Raw genomic sequence first — 14931 nt, 5'->3', positions numbered from 1 at the left:
CCCTGACCTGCAATGTATTGATATTGTGCGTGTCTGCTGCTTGTAGTCCTTCTCACTCTCCGTGTGCTGGTCCTTGAAAGCTTTGCTTGTCCCCCACATTCCAAGTACTCCATAGATGTGCAGAAGACATTTGTCACGTGAGTAAAGGTAGGAAAGAGTGTAATATGAAGGTTAGCAACCAAACAGTTTACATAGAAAATATCTGTTCAAAAGTGTTTCCATTAATTAAAAAATAATTTAGGAGTAGAGCCCAGTGTGGAGGCAGAGGCAGGCTGATCTTAGAGTTCAAGGCCAGCCTGGTCTACAGAGCGAGTTCCAGGATATCCAGGGCTACACAGAGAAAATCTGTCTCAAAACAAACAAACAAATAAATAAACATAACTAATAATTTAGGAGCTTAAAATAATAAAATTATTTTGGAGACCACTGTGTTCTGTAACAATAGCAAGGCAAACATGTATGCTCACTTAAGGATTGTATATATATATATATTTTTTTTTTTTCTCTATTTTGGCACTGCTGAGTATTCAGCCCAGGGCCTTGCACATGCTGGGCAGGTGTTCTGCTGCTAGGCTACATCCCCAGCAAAGACGGTTTATTCTGTTGGTGGGAAAGGGACTGAGTTTTGGCTTGATGACTCAGTTCAGATCCCCAGCACTCACATAAAAAGCTTGGCCCTCCTACAGTGCTGTGATAGTGCTGTAATCACAGCATTAGGGAGGCACATAGATAGAGCCAGCTAGCTAGCTGGGCAGCCTGCCTGAATCGGTGAGCTCCAGGTTCAGTGAGAGACCCTGGTTTCAAAAGTGGAAGTAGAGAGTGATGAATGGTGACTTCTGCCCAAACCTGTGTGTATATGTGCTCGTCCACCTATACATATACCATGTGTACACACCACGCTGAATAGTCACAAGAAGAATCCACCGGCCTCAAGAGTGCCTTGTTTAGCACCTTTCAGCGTAATAAGCGGGATGGATAGTGAGGAAAAGCCCAGTAGATTGCAGTTGTCCTACAGTGTGCAAATGAACGGCTCTCTCCTATGGGAGCCCTCCAGGCTGCAACAGAGTGAGGCACGGCGGTGTAGTAACTTGCTTTCCTTCAGTCTTCAACTGGAGCTGGACTTTGAATCTGAAATGTCTCCCAAGTACTCCTGCATTGAAGGCTTTCCCCAGTACAGCCGTGCTCAGAGGTGGGGCTTTGAAACTGTGGCCTTGCTCAATCACTAAGCTGTATCCTTAGCCTTTTTTTAAAAACCAGGATTTTGATAGTTGCTTAGGTTGGCCTTCAATTTAGGCTCCTTCTGCCTCAGCCTCCAAAATAGCTGGGTTTACAGATCCGTACCACCAGGCTTGTAGTATCTCACTGTGATCATAATTTGCCTTTCCCTGACGGCTCATTGAGTGACCATCTCTTCTGTTTGTCAATATATCTTTTTTGGAGAAATGTCTCTTCAAAGCGTGGTTGCTTTGTTGATTATTGAACCCAATGCATGTGTATGGCCTGTCCCATCTACTCCATCTGGGGTGATACTTGTCTTCACTTGTTAAAGCTAATTCAAGGCCTATTAGTAGTTTGTTTTCATTGCTGTCGGGAGACACTTGAAAGCAAGTTGTAGTAGTCAAAGACTATCGAGACTGAGCCTGGGTAGCATTTATTTATACGTTTTGTTTGGTTGAGATATGATCTCTTGTAGCCCAGCCTGGCCTTGAACTCACTGTGTAGAGGAGGATGACTGTGAACTTCTAGTTCTTCTTTACAGCTGCTGGGAGTATAGGTGTTACTACTTGTGGTTTTGTATAGGGCTGGGGATCAAACCAAAGGCTTTGAGAATAGTAGGCAATACTTACCTGGCAGGGGAGATACCATGATCATGAAGATGGTTTTCCTAGGGAGACTTATCCATTGCACTCCAGATGTGCTGACCCCTGTGAGTTCCCCAAATGTGGGAAAGTGGACTGCATACTTTGTGGTAGTGGGGGACTTGTTCTCACTCTCCCCTGAAAGGAAGAAAAATGTTTGACAAGTACTCTGCTAACTGAATTACATCTTTAGCACCTCAGTACCTCTGTTTGAGGCAGTCTTTTTTTCTTTTTTCTTTTTCTTTTTTTAGACAGGGTTTCTCTGTGTAACAGCCCTGGCTGTCCTGGAACTCGCCATGTAGACCAGGCTGGCCTTGAATTCACAGAGATCTGCCTGCCTCTGCCTCCTGAGTGCTGGGATTAAAGGCATGCGCCACCTAAGGATCTCTTTTACTAGGGTCACCTCTTGGCAGTCCACACCACTTCCCAACAGTACCATACTAGGATCACACTTCCAACACTCGGGCTCATAGTCAAAGCATGTCCAATATGTGTCCAGTAATCGTTGGTAGTGAAGTTAGAAAGGCAGACTTGAAAGCTGGGCAGTGGTGGCATGTGCCTTTAATTCCAGCACTCGGGGGCCAGAGACAAGTGGATCTCTGAGTTTGAGGCCAGCCTGGTCTACAGAGTGAGTTCCAGGACAGCCAGGGCTACACACAGAAACTGTCTCATAAAAAAAATGAAAACAAAAACAAAGGACAGACTTGGAAATCCCTGGAGATACCAAGATATCAAGTCTGAGACTCTAGAGAGACTTCCTACAAAATGGAGAAACACCTATTTGAACACATTTTCTAGTTTCAAAGGTAGGCACTCAAAATAGGATAGTTTTGCCAGGAGTTAGTTAAATTATAGGTTAATATAATTTAGTATGAACATTATCATTGTCTTTCTCAGAACTTGGTCTTTCGGCTCTACATGACTGGACTTTGTAGCTGAGTAGTCAGTGGACGTCTTTCGGACTCAGGTTTATTACCTCTCATAGATTATTCATGTGTGAGCCAATGAGAAAGTCCCATATTTACAGATTTCCATGTTCCCTTCTGAGAAAGCAAACTACTGTGCCACTCTTAGGCAATTCGGTATTACCTCCAATCAGTACCAAGAGATAGTTTTCTAATTATCTCACCAGTGAAGAGGATGGCATCTTCCTAGTGTATACCGTTCCTTGCTCCTGCACTGCTAAATTGGATGTCAGAATAGAATTTGGAAAGAAGGACTTGGCCTTTTGCCTTTGTCTACTATAACTTTCTTTCAGGAATACTACAGGATTTGTCTCGCAAATCTGCATACTTAGTCTTTGGAGGGAGAGAATTCTCATGTTGGTGACAAATAGTTACTTGGGTCAGTTACCTGCCTGGGTCTCAGGTAGAGGGGCAGGGGCTTTGTTGTGATTGTACAGTAGAGTGGTATTACAAAGTAATTGAATGAGTGTGTTAGCCAAACACAGGCACACTGCTCGGCCTTACACGTAGAGTCATGGAGGAAGACTCCTAGGATTGAGTTAAACCGTAGAGAAATAGATGCACTCATCTATGTACATACACGTATATTTTAAATGAAAAATTTAAAGGGCCTCAAAATGTTAAAAAAAGAACATAAAATGAAACAAGTGATTTTTTCCCCCTGCTTTTAAGGTACACAAAGGAAAGAATAGTATCTAGATTTATTGCTTAGGTATTATGACATTATGCTGCTAAGGAGACTAAGTTGTTAGTAAATGCCTTAATTCTAATGAAACTGGCTCTAGGTATATGATTATGCTTATAATTTCAGTATTTGTCGTGGTGGTTTCCTACTACCTTAAAAACTAAGAAGTCTGCCGTGCATTTGAGTGTTGTACTTTTGATGATGTCGATAGTGGAGTATGTTTAGTAGTTAGGAGCACCACTCCTCTAAATCACTGGCACACTTACTGTCTCTCTCATCTGAGAAATTATTTCTAAGAATATATTGAGGTGCTAATTAAAGTTGTTATGGGTGTTCTTTGATTCATAGAAGTCAATTGCAAACAGCTTCAAAACCCTCACACAATACACAAGCTGCAGCTTCCACAGTCTCAAGAGAATAGCAGTTTCTCTCCTTTCACGTGTGTATGGAGGCTTGGTACCCTTCTGTGTGCTGTGTTCTGTCCGTTAAACTGTTTTTTATTTGGACCGTTAAATGGGTCCTAAATATGTAGAATATTGATTTTTTAAATTTCTTTTGTTATTCTACAATGGATTACTTCCAAGCCTGGCATGACGGCTCACAGCTGTCATCTCAGTACCTGGGACAAGGAGTCAGGGGATTGCTTGAGTCTGAGGCCAGCCTGCTGTACATAGGAGTTGCAGGCTATTGTGGGCACAGTGAAACCCTGTCTGAAAGCCCCTAAAACAAGAAACCTCACTCAAATTCCTGGTGTATAGTTTAGAAAGTTTTGTTATGTACTTTTGGCAAATGATGGAACTTAATTTGTTTTCACGTAAGTTTATTTATTCAGGACTTACTAGCAGCTTCAGTCTTAAATGTTGGGTTTTTTTTTTCCCATTAAATCATTGTAAGTACCAAATAATTTGGGTTTGTACCCATTTTTGTTATAGTCATCTTTCCAGTATAAAGTAATTATTTTAAAAATAATGTTTTTGAAAAGGCTGGGGAGATGGCTCATTAGGTAAAACCCTTGCCTTGCAAGCGTGAGGGCCTGCATTTGATCTCTAGGACCCATGTTGGTTGGTTGGTTGGTTTTAAAGGCAGCTCAGCCTGTGACATGTCTAGAATCCTAGTGCTCGGGAGGCAGAGGCAGGTGGATCTTTTGAACTTGCTCACCAGTCAGCCTGACCTAGTCGATGAGTTCCAGAGCAGTAAGAGGCCCTACCTGGGGCCGGGGAAAGAGCTAGTGACTGTTTCCCAGGTTGCCCACTGGCTTTCCCATGCATAAACACACAAACGTTTGGGGAGATTAGAAACCTGGGCTGGAGGAGTAAATCAGTGGTAGTCACCAGTGGGCCAGGGGTTTGCCGATCAGTTGGGTAGAAATCAGGAGTAGGCAAAGTGACGTTTGTTTAGCGTTAGCAGCTCCAAGTGTTGAGTACTAGCTCTTAGTGTTCCAGCTTTCAGTGGTACTGCAGCCCGAGTGCTGGCAGCTCGGCTCCCTGGCCCTCCGTGCCTCCCCAGCAGCCACGTCCTGTAGCATCGTCACAGCCCTCCCGCCAGCTGCAGCCCTTCGCTGCTCAGTTTGTAGTCCTGCTCCTTCACCTTCCACAGTCTCAGCTCTTGGTAGTCCTTCGCCTTCTCTGGTCTCTGTCCTGGCTGCTCTCCAGGGCTCATCCACTCTAGCTGATGGGTGTGCTTAGAGCTAATAGCCCTCTAGTGTTCTCTGCTCTTCATGCAACCAGCTCAGCCTCCTCCAACTGCAGTAAAAGATCATGAGTAGTCAATCAAACCAGTCAGGCCACAGAACTTAGTCTTACTGGGGCTGTTATACAGCACAGGGAGGCCGTGCACACAAGACGTGTCTCCCGGACCGAACCGTTTCAGGGCAAGGCAGCTTCTATAGCCAGCCATGCATGCAGTCTTAGTTCTGTCTGCGAACCCTACACTTTCTGCGTGCTCATACTAGGCTGCACAGGACTACTTGGTTTGCCTGTCCTGTGTGTTGTGAGTCATGGAGGTACAGGGGGGAAGTAAAAGTTTTTACAAGGGGTGGGGTGGGGGGGCAAAGCTTCCTAGGGGCCTGGCAGCCCATTTGGAATGATTGTGGCTGAAACAGTCTCTGAGGCAGTAGCTAATAGAGAAGCTGTTGAAACAGAAGCAGTGGCTTCTGCTGTAGCTGTTACTGTACTTTCTGTGGCCATAGTAAGACACCTTAGGATGTCTGGGGCTGAGTCTTTCTGATTGGCTGTGAGAAGTTTAGAGCATCCGTGACTGGCTGTAATAAGGACAATTCCATGGATCAACAAAGAAGTAATGATTTAGGGCTCACTGAGTGGAGAAAGGTGCTTGCCACCAAGCCTGCCAGCCTGAGTTCAATCCCAGGATCCAGGCGCACGGTGAAAAGGGAGAACTGACTGCTGGCACACACATGCACACTGAGTATTTGATGGAAGTTCTTGTGGCTTCTGGAGAAGTGGCAGAGTGTCGCTGCTGCCCTTGATGAGAACCTTAGCAATGGCAGTGCCACTGTGTTTAGCTTTTTGTCAACTTGAGTCAGTTGGGAAGAGTGAGCCTCTGTTGAGAAAGGGCCTCCATCAGATTGGCCTGTGGGTGAGCATGTGGGGCATTTTCTTTCTTTGAAATGTTTACATCTACGTGTGGAGGTGGTTTGCCTCATGTTATGTCTCTGCAGCGCTCTTGTGTCTTGTGCCCATGCAGACCAAAGGAGGCCATCAGACCCCCTGGAAGAAGTTACAGACACATGTGAGCTCCATGTGCGTGCTGGGAGTTGAAACTGGGTTTTTGGAAGAGCAGCTAGTGGTTTTAACCTCTGGCTCATCTCTCCAGCCCGTATAGTTGAGTTATGTGAACAGCGTCAAAAACAATTGCGTAATGGTTTAGGCTTCATCTACCAGAGTGAAGCTAGGAAACCATATAGGAAAGTACTTCGCGTCCTGGGGGTAAAAACAGTAGCATACGTCAGAGCAGGCTTTTGCCTTTTGCCGCTGCTTCAGTCCATTTCCACTCTCAGTGAATATATTTGAAGTGAAGTTTGCTTTAGTTTGCAGCACCTGAAGATTTTTGACAGCTTTTTGCTGACATTTCTGCAAAACATCTTTTTGAAAATTATATCTCGCATGTAGCATCCAATGCATATATTTTAAGTGTACAAATGATATATAAGGAAATAGTATATGATCTTCCAATGCTATGTTTAAAAACTGGCCTTATTTGTGTCTTTGAGAAAAGGAAGCCCTTTTCCGATACTGCATTTTAAGCAGGAAGCTTTTCACTGTGTAAAGGAGAAAGGCGGTCCATCTGCAGAAGGGCCAGGGCTTCCTCTGTCCTATCAGCTAATTCCAAGATTGTTGCATGTGATCTCCACCCATTTCGTTTGGCTACGGCCTTTGCTCTCATGATCTTAGGACTGATGATTCAAAATTGCTGTGTGCGCTTTGGCACAGCAGGAAGGTACCCCTAATAACAACTGCCATTGTCCTCTTTACAGCTTGTAGTTACTGCTACAGATACAAGGCACAACAGGAGAGCACGGCAGGTCAGAGTTCTGCTCCCAATGTGCTTCTGTGTTCCCTGAAGGACCGGCCTACTGCATTTTCTGTACAGTGTTCCTGGTCGACTAAAATGTGTTTGAACATGTGTACAATACATCTAGCCACGCTGACATTTTTCTTTTTCTTTTTCTTTTCCTTTGTAAGATAAGGTCTTACTGTGTTGCCCAGGCTGGCTTCAATCTCCCTTTGAATTCTTTTCACAGTTGTAAGCAAAGCAAAATGCATGGAAAGTTAAGTGGCCTTGATTGTATGAGTTTAATTGTATATTTGAATAGCTAAGCACTGAAATGATTTTGTGTGGCTCTTGTCTCAAATGTTTATTTACTTTTATCTAGTTTTACCCCTTTGGGGTAGTGCTTGTTCGTTCGTTCTTTCCTTCCTTCCTTCCTTCCTTTTTTTCTTTTTCTTTTTTTTTTTTTGAGACAGTTTTGTGGTGTAGCTCTCTTCTCTGTTGCTGTGAGGAGACACCATGACCAAGGCAACTTATAAAAGAAAGCATTGAATTGGAGGCTTGCTTACAGTTTCAGAGGGTGAGTCCATGACCATTGTGACAGGGAGCATGGCCGCAGACAGACAGGCATGGTGCTGGAGCGGGAGCAGAGAGCTTACTTATCCACAGGCAGCGGGCAGAGAGACTGAGTCTGTCCTGGACTTTTGAAACCTCGGCGCCCATCCCAGTAATACACCTCCTCCAAAAGGCCACACCTCCTAATCTAGTGGCTCCCAACCTTCCTAATGCTGTGACCCTTTAATACAGTTCCTCATGTCCTGGTGACCCCCAACCATAAAATTATTTTTGTTGCTACTTCATAACTATAATTTGCTACTGTTATGAATCATATTGTAAATATTTTTAGAAACAGAGGATTGTTAAAGGGTTTGTGACCAACAGGTTGAGAAACACTGTCCTAATCCTTCACGTAAGAGTTCCAGCAATTAGATACTGAGCATTCAGATATATGAGCCAATATATTTGAATAATTCTCATTCAATTCCACACTGTCCTTAGCCTGGAACTGGCTATGTAGACCATACATGGCCTTGTACTCATGACAGTAATCCTGCCTCAGCTTTCTGTGCTACGATTAGGCATGTACCAACACACTAGACTAGTAATTTCCCTTGTTAATATCCATCCCTACTGTATAATCAATCATCAGTCTGTGTGTGTGTGTGTGTGTGTGTGTGTGTTGTTGTTGTTTTGTTACATTTAGTCTTCTTTTCTTTGAGACTGGCTCGTTCTATAGCCTAGGCAGGCCTTGAATCAGGATTTTTCTGCCTCAGTCTCCTGAGTGCTGGGGTTATAGGTATGTGCCACCATGCCCAGCTGTTAGTTCCTTTTAAACAAGGAGGTTCTGGGGCTGGGGAGATAGTTTAGCAAAGAGTACTGGCTGTTCTCTCAGGAGCCTGGGATTGGTTCCCGGTACTCTGAGACCACCCCCCAGTAACTCCAGCACACAGGTTTTGACACCTTCTTCCGGTCTGCAGGCACCATCTGTGCACGTAGAGCAGACATGCTTGCAGACAAAACACCCACACATATAAAAAATGTTCAAAAATGAGAAAAAAGTAATTGCTGTGTGCTGACTTTAAATTACAGATAAATTCTTTGGGGACATGAGACAGTTGTGCCGTATTTTGTAGTTCTGTTTTCTCTGAGACAGGGTCTCACTTTGTAAACCTGGCTGGCCTTAAACCTGTGGTGATCTTGCCTTTGCTAAGCTAGGATTGCTGGCATGTGGTCCAGCACCTTCCCTTTATTGTACCTAGTAAGTGATGTGGAAGGAGAATGTCAGTATCCACAGGGTAGAACTCAGGAAAGCTTCCATATTGCTTCAGAAGGTTACCTCAGTAACATGCTTACTGGTCTCTTTAGGAGAGACCTCATGGCACCTTTATGTGACTACAAGCATTTAGTCCCATTTTATTGATTGACAAGTGGGGGATCAGAGAAAACAGGCATTGCTTAGAGTTGTGGGCATAGAATGCCAGTTTCTATGTATATATGTAACACACAGACACCTCATCATCATTATCATCATCATCATCATCATCATCATCATCATCTTCATCACACTGTGATTCTGTTGTTCTGAGGATGCAAGCCAGGGCTTAGCACTTGATAGGCTAGTGCTCTGCTACAGAGTGGCTAAGTTCTAGTCTGTCTACTCCTTCCTTAAACTTTTACTTAAGTGACTGATTTCTAGGGTCAGTTTGTCCTTTGGGAAATCCATTGGATGACAAAATGTTGACTATATGAAGTAAACCAGCATTTGATGACATGGAAAGAAAGAACAGCTCCTTTGATTTCACAGAGAACTCACTGTAATAACTCCAGCCTTAAGAATGAAGCACTAAGCTGGGCGGTGGTGGCGCACGCCTTTAATCCCAGCACTCAGGAGGCAGAGGCAGGTGGATCTCTGTGAGTTCAAGGCCAGCCTGGTCTATAGAGCAGTTCCAGAACAGCTAGAGCTACACAGAGAAACCCTGTCTCAAACACCAAATAAAAGAGAAAGAGAAAGAGAGAGAGGGAGGGAGGAGAGACATGGGGGGAGGGAGGAGGGAGGAGAGAATGAGAACGCAGTACTGAGGTAGTCAGAGGACTTTAATAGTTTGCATTTCAAATTAGTATTTCACAATCTGGTCATTATCTTCATTTGATATGTATGGAATTAAGTATAAGCTAGAACTTTTTTTTCAGCTTGAAGTATATTGTTCTTTACACTGTATCATAAGTATTAAGCATCACTACATTTGAGGATCAGATTTTCAGAAGAAAATGGTAGTTTACTAGAAAACAATATCCATACTTAAGGGTTGAAATACTTCAGCCAGTCAGTACCATACATTCTTGCTTAGTTCGCTGATACTTCAATGACGAGATTGTAGTAGGTGGTCATCAGTACCTCTTTAAGGGCTCCACACTGATTATGGCTTTTTAAATTTACTTCACTTTCCCTGTGTGTATTTGTGTGTGGAAGTGTGCTGGCACACATGAGGAGGTCAGAGGGCAACTTTTAGAGTCAGTTCTCTTCATCCAGGGGGTTTATAAATTGAATTCAGGTTATCACGCTTGCTTGTTTACTGAATCATCCTGCTGGCCTGTGGAACATATTTAAAAGCTTGGAGGGATGGTGGGGTGGGGGCCGTACCTGTATTTGGATGGTGAAAAAGTTACAAAACAACGCTTGCTTTCACTAAGTTTTAATGAATCAGTATTTTCTTCCAGCTCTAACAGTGTTAGCAAGGTGACGTTGTCACCGATAGAGTAACTGCTGTCTTTAAAAAACTTTCTCCCTTCCCTTTCCTCCCTCCACACCCTGCCATATACCCTCCTTGCTCTCTTTCAAATCCACGGCCTACTTTATTCACTAATTGTTACTGCATGCATATATGTATATGTATATATATTCCTAAATGTACCATGCAGTCTGTATAATGTTACTTGTATGCATGTTTTCAGGGCTGACCATTTGGGGTTGGGTAATCAATATGTGTGCTCCTCTCTGGGGAGGACCACCTCTCTCACTCCCAGCTTTCCTTTGTTGTCTTCTAGTTCTTTGTGGGCTTTCCCCCTCTCCTTCAGCTCTTGGTGGGCAGTCATGTTGGTGAGACTTAGTCTGGGTGTAGCTTCTGACATTACTGGAGACACACTCTCACAGCAGACTCCCTGATCTTCTTAACAGTCTGTCCAACCCTCTTCCGCAGTGTTTGCTGAGCCTTGGGTGTGAGTCTTTTGTGGATGTATCATGAGGTCTGTGCGCTACAAGTCTGTGTTTTGATTGGTTGTAGTTTTCTGTAGTGGTCACCTGTCTGTTATAAGGAGAAATTTCCTTGATGAGGGATGAAGACTATACTTGCTGAGTATAAAGACATATGTTTTTATATTTATATAAATGATTGTTGTTAGGGATTGTGCTCAGTCAAGCAGTGGTTATAGGTTCTCCTCCAAAACCAGTGACTTCACTAACATGGAGCAGCAACTAGCTTTCCAGTACCAGGTGTGCTTTCCCATTTGTGGAGCAGGATAAGTAATCTTATCACATCCTGCTTGCTGCACAAATCTTGTAAATATTTATGTTGGTCACTAAGTAGAAATTAAGGTAATAAAAACCTTGTTATTAGAGCGTGTTACTTAATTTGCTAAAAAGGAAAAACTAGAAGCAGAGGCAGGAGGAGCTCTCTGAGTTCTAGACCAGTCAGGGTTACACAGTGGAGATTCTGCCTTGGGGTTGGGGGTGAGAAGCTGGGCTGGATGTGTGCTTCAGTACTAGAGTGCTTGCCTAGAATGCCTGAGTTCCTCAATTGGATTTTGTAGTTGATTTTATATTGTGAATACATTCACACACACTTCTATTTAAAATATGCCGAGAAGAGCTAATGTCCCTGCCAGAGGAGTTTATTGCACTCCCCTGGGTTAAAGAGTAAAGATTAAATAGCTCAGCTTGTTCTGGGTTGGGGTAGCACTCTGTGAGTGCATTAGGGGGTCTTACTAGTAGATTGAATCTAGGGTTTCCAGACTGATAATTTGTGCTGATGTCACATGTCTCTAATACTGAGTTTGGGTGAAAGTAAAGATAAATTTGTGATTGTGATCATCTGCTTTTCTTTTGTTTCTTTTTATTCATGTTTTTCTCATCTCTGTTTTGGATACACTTTTTGGAAGAATTGAGTTTGTAAGTAGTTGTTCCATTTGATGGGTTTAGGAAAAGACCTCTTGAGGTTATCTACTGTTGATTTTCCAGGCAGGAGGACTAGCTTGCCAAGAACAAAAGTTACCAAATAACACATGTACTGTTCAAAATATTTCTGAGACAGGTCAGTTGGGAAGCTGTTTTACCTTAGAAATATGAGGGCATTTGCTCCTCAGTGAGAGAGGGGACTGGGGAGTGACAGTAATTCATGGATTAACTGGTTTTAAGGAAGGAAATAGTAATAAAATCTTAATATTAGTAAGAATTTATAGCAAACTGAGGAGCTTGATTTGGAACACAAAAACTGCTGGAGTGGTCAGGTGGTGAGGGGGTGAGCTGTTATTCCAAGTGTAACAAATTTATCTTTAGACTGGATAGGGTGGGATTTGCATTCCCCAAGTTACAATGAGTTTCCAGATCTTTATCAGTCGAGTATTAGGAGTGACTGTTTTTAATAGTGATAATGAGGCAACTGTTCCCAGGAGGGGACTTAGTCACGGGCAGGTTTGTCAGAGTCCTGAAATAGTCTGGGAAAACTCAGGATGGAAAAAAGCAAACTGTTTCAAAAAGAACAAAAACTTGAAGCTGTTTTTTAGGGACTGTGAGGTGGGAATTGATAGGGGTGGTGCCCATCTCTTACCCAGGGAAGCCAAACTTCCCTGAAGTGCTAAGCTTTTTAGAAGCCAGAAAAGATCAGTATTATGTACCTAGAGTAAGTACTGCAGGGTTAACATGAAGTTGTGAATAAGAGTAAATTGATAACAGCTATTAATCTGTAGTTATATTCTTTATGTAAATTGGAAAAACAATTTTACATTAGAAAAAAACATCTGGTAGCAGCTTTGTTTAAAAGAAAAGATTTTTTTTATTTATGTGTATCTATATGAGTGTATGCCATATGTGCACAGGTACCCAAGGAGGCTAGAAGGGGAGTATGGTCCCCAGGAGGTAGAGTTCCAGGCTGTTGTGAACCACCTGATGTGGTACCAGGAGCAGAACTAGGGTTCTTGAGAAGAGCAGCAAGCTTTCGGAGCCACTGAGCTGTTTCTCCAGGCCCAGGCTGGTAGCAGCCTTTTGAAAGAAAATTTTAAGTAGCATTTTGTTGCTTGAATTTTAAATGTTTTTATAATTTAAAAAAAAACCGGTACCAGATATTGGGGTGAAAGATCAAAGAAGCAGGGCAGCCACAGCCACCACCCTTTACCTCACCAACTCCTCAGCCTGAAAGACCCTCTAGTTCCTGTCTCCTCACGCCTTATATACCTTTCTCCACCCAGCCATCACTTCCTGGGATTAAAGGTGTATGTACTTTCCAACAAAGGCATAAGATCTCAAGTGCTGGGATTAAAGGCGTGTGACTCCCAAGTACTGGGATTAGAGGTGTGTGCCACCACTGCCTGGCTCTGTTTTTAATCTAGTGGCTTGTTCTGTTCTCTTATCTTCAGATAGATTTTATTAGGGTACACAATGTATCACCACATTTCCCCTATTTTGTCTAAAACAATAAAAGAAGGTTATAACATACGAAAAACTATATACAATAAGTATATATAATATGTACAGTCACGAATTACATTAACAATGTCCAGTCCATAAACATTTGACAAATTCATAGAAAATACTCCATTATCTGTCCTATTTTGGTGAATCCAAAGTGTTGTACCTAATTCACTTTCTATCCTAACTTGTATTACCAACACAAAACTATCTTTTGATTTCTTTCAGACTTACACACTTTACACCTCTTTGGTGAGTTTCTTTTCTCAATTTGTTAACAAGGAAAACTATAACTAACTAGTCGTCAACTCCCTCAGTGACCTGAGAAGGAAATAATATTTGCTGAGTAAGCAGGAAGTGCAAATAAATGACTTCCAAAAAATGTAAGAAATGACAGAAATGGGGCTGGAGAGATGGCTCAGAGGTTAAGAGCACCAACTGCTCTTCCAGAGGTCCTGAATTCAATTCCCAGCACCCACATGGTGGCTCACGACCATCTGTAATGAGATCTGGTGCCCTCTTCTGTGTACATAATAAATAAAAAAAAAAAAGAAAGAAAAGAAATGACAGAAACAGCTGGCTGCCTGGACAGTCACCCAAGGTTCCTCTGCAACATTGGGGCATCCATCTTCAGCCTTCAGGCTTAACATATTGGACAGACTCATCTGTGAAACAGGATTTTTCTGAAGGACTGTCCTATTTGTCTTGGCAAGGTTCAGCAGTCCTTTCTCTTGTGTCCTGCTTGTCCATTTTGGACAGCATACTGTCAGCAGTCAAGGCAAGGGTACTTTCTTGCCCAATGACTAACTTTTGCCACACAGAAATTCCATATGGAGTTTCTTTGATGCCCATCATCTTCTGAAGTAGATGGGTGTTGCCAGGAGCAGACATGTTTCATTGTCATTAAAAAAAAATCTGTTATTAAAATATCTTAAATGCCATATTCTGTAGACCTCTGAAGTTTGAAGACTATTTATCTAAAATATATCTGTTTGACCTTCAAAATATACCTAATATGTCTACAAGTTCGTAATAGGTGATTAACTATATGTTAATTAGTTGGTAATAATAATGTTCAAGGACTAGCAATTTGTATTACATTGTTAAATGAGCTCTATAGCTGTATACTCTTGAACAAGAGTAGAAAGATATATACAGTATGTTCCAACAAAAATAATCTCAAAGTTGTATCAATATACAAAATTTGTATACTATATATATATATATATACAAAAATTTAATTCTATTGTTTTGGGGATATTTGTTGTTAATCTCTCCCAAAAAATTACTGCAACTTCTTTGCCAAGGTTCATGTTCTGCCCATAATTTGTCAATTTCACCATTAGTTAAAGATACAACAATTTCTGCTGGGTCTATTCCTACTAATTGATGAAGTCTCAATTTTCCTTTTAAAATCAACTCAGAGATCTTTTCCACATAAGTTTTTATTTTTTTTACTCTGTTTATTTGGTAGAAATATCCATTCCAATGTAATATCTTCCCTCTGCATTAAAATTCCTGTGAGAGAATGCTTAGAGGGTAAAAATAACCAAAATGCAATCAAGCTTTGGAGCCACATGATCCACATATGCATCCTGTATTTTCTTTTCCACCAAAGCCAATTCTCTCTCAGCCTCAGCTGATAAATTCTCTTGGACTATTTAAGTCCTTGTC

The 14931-nt window shown here is 42.2% G+C and overlaps 1 protein-coding gene and 1 non-coding gene across 4 annotated transcripts in view; both read left to right on the top strand.

The window, feature by feature from the left end:
- Positions 1-14931, top strand: part of Fbxo34 (F-box protein 34) — a 73766-nt gene that overhangs the window by 16607 nt on the left and 42228 nt on the right. The gene's annotated exons all lie outside the window — the stretch shown is intronic.
- LOC128108111 (U1 spliceosomal RNA) lies at positions 1840-2000 on the top strand. The gene has a single exon (XR_008217323.1). It is a non-coding gene; the product is annotated as a U1 spliceosomal RNA (small nuclear RNA).

This window comes from Peromyscus californicus, unplaced genomic scaffold (assembly GCF_007827085.1).
Source record: "Peromyscus californicus insignis strain IS unplaced genomic scaffold, ASM782708v3 Scaffold_12__1_contigs__length_115047231, whole genome shotgun sequence".
Lineage (NCBI taxonomy): Eukaryota > Metazoa > Chordata > Mammalia > Rodentia > Cricetidae > Peromyscus > Peromyscus californicus.
This window is presented reverse-complemented; position numbering and strand designations above follow the sequence as displayed.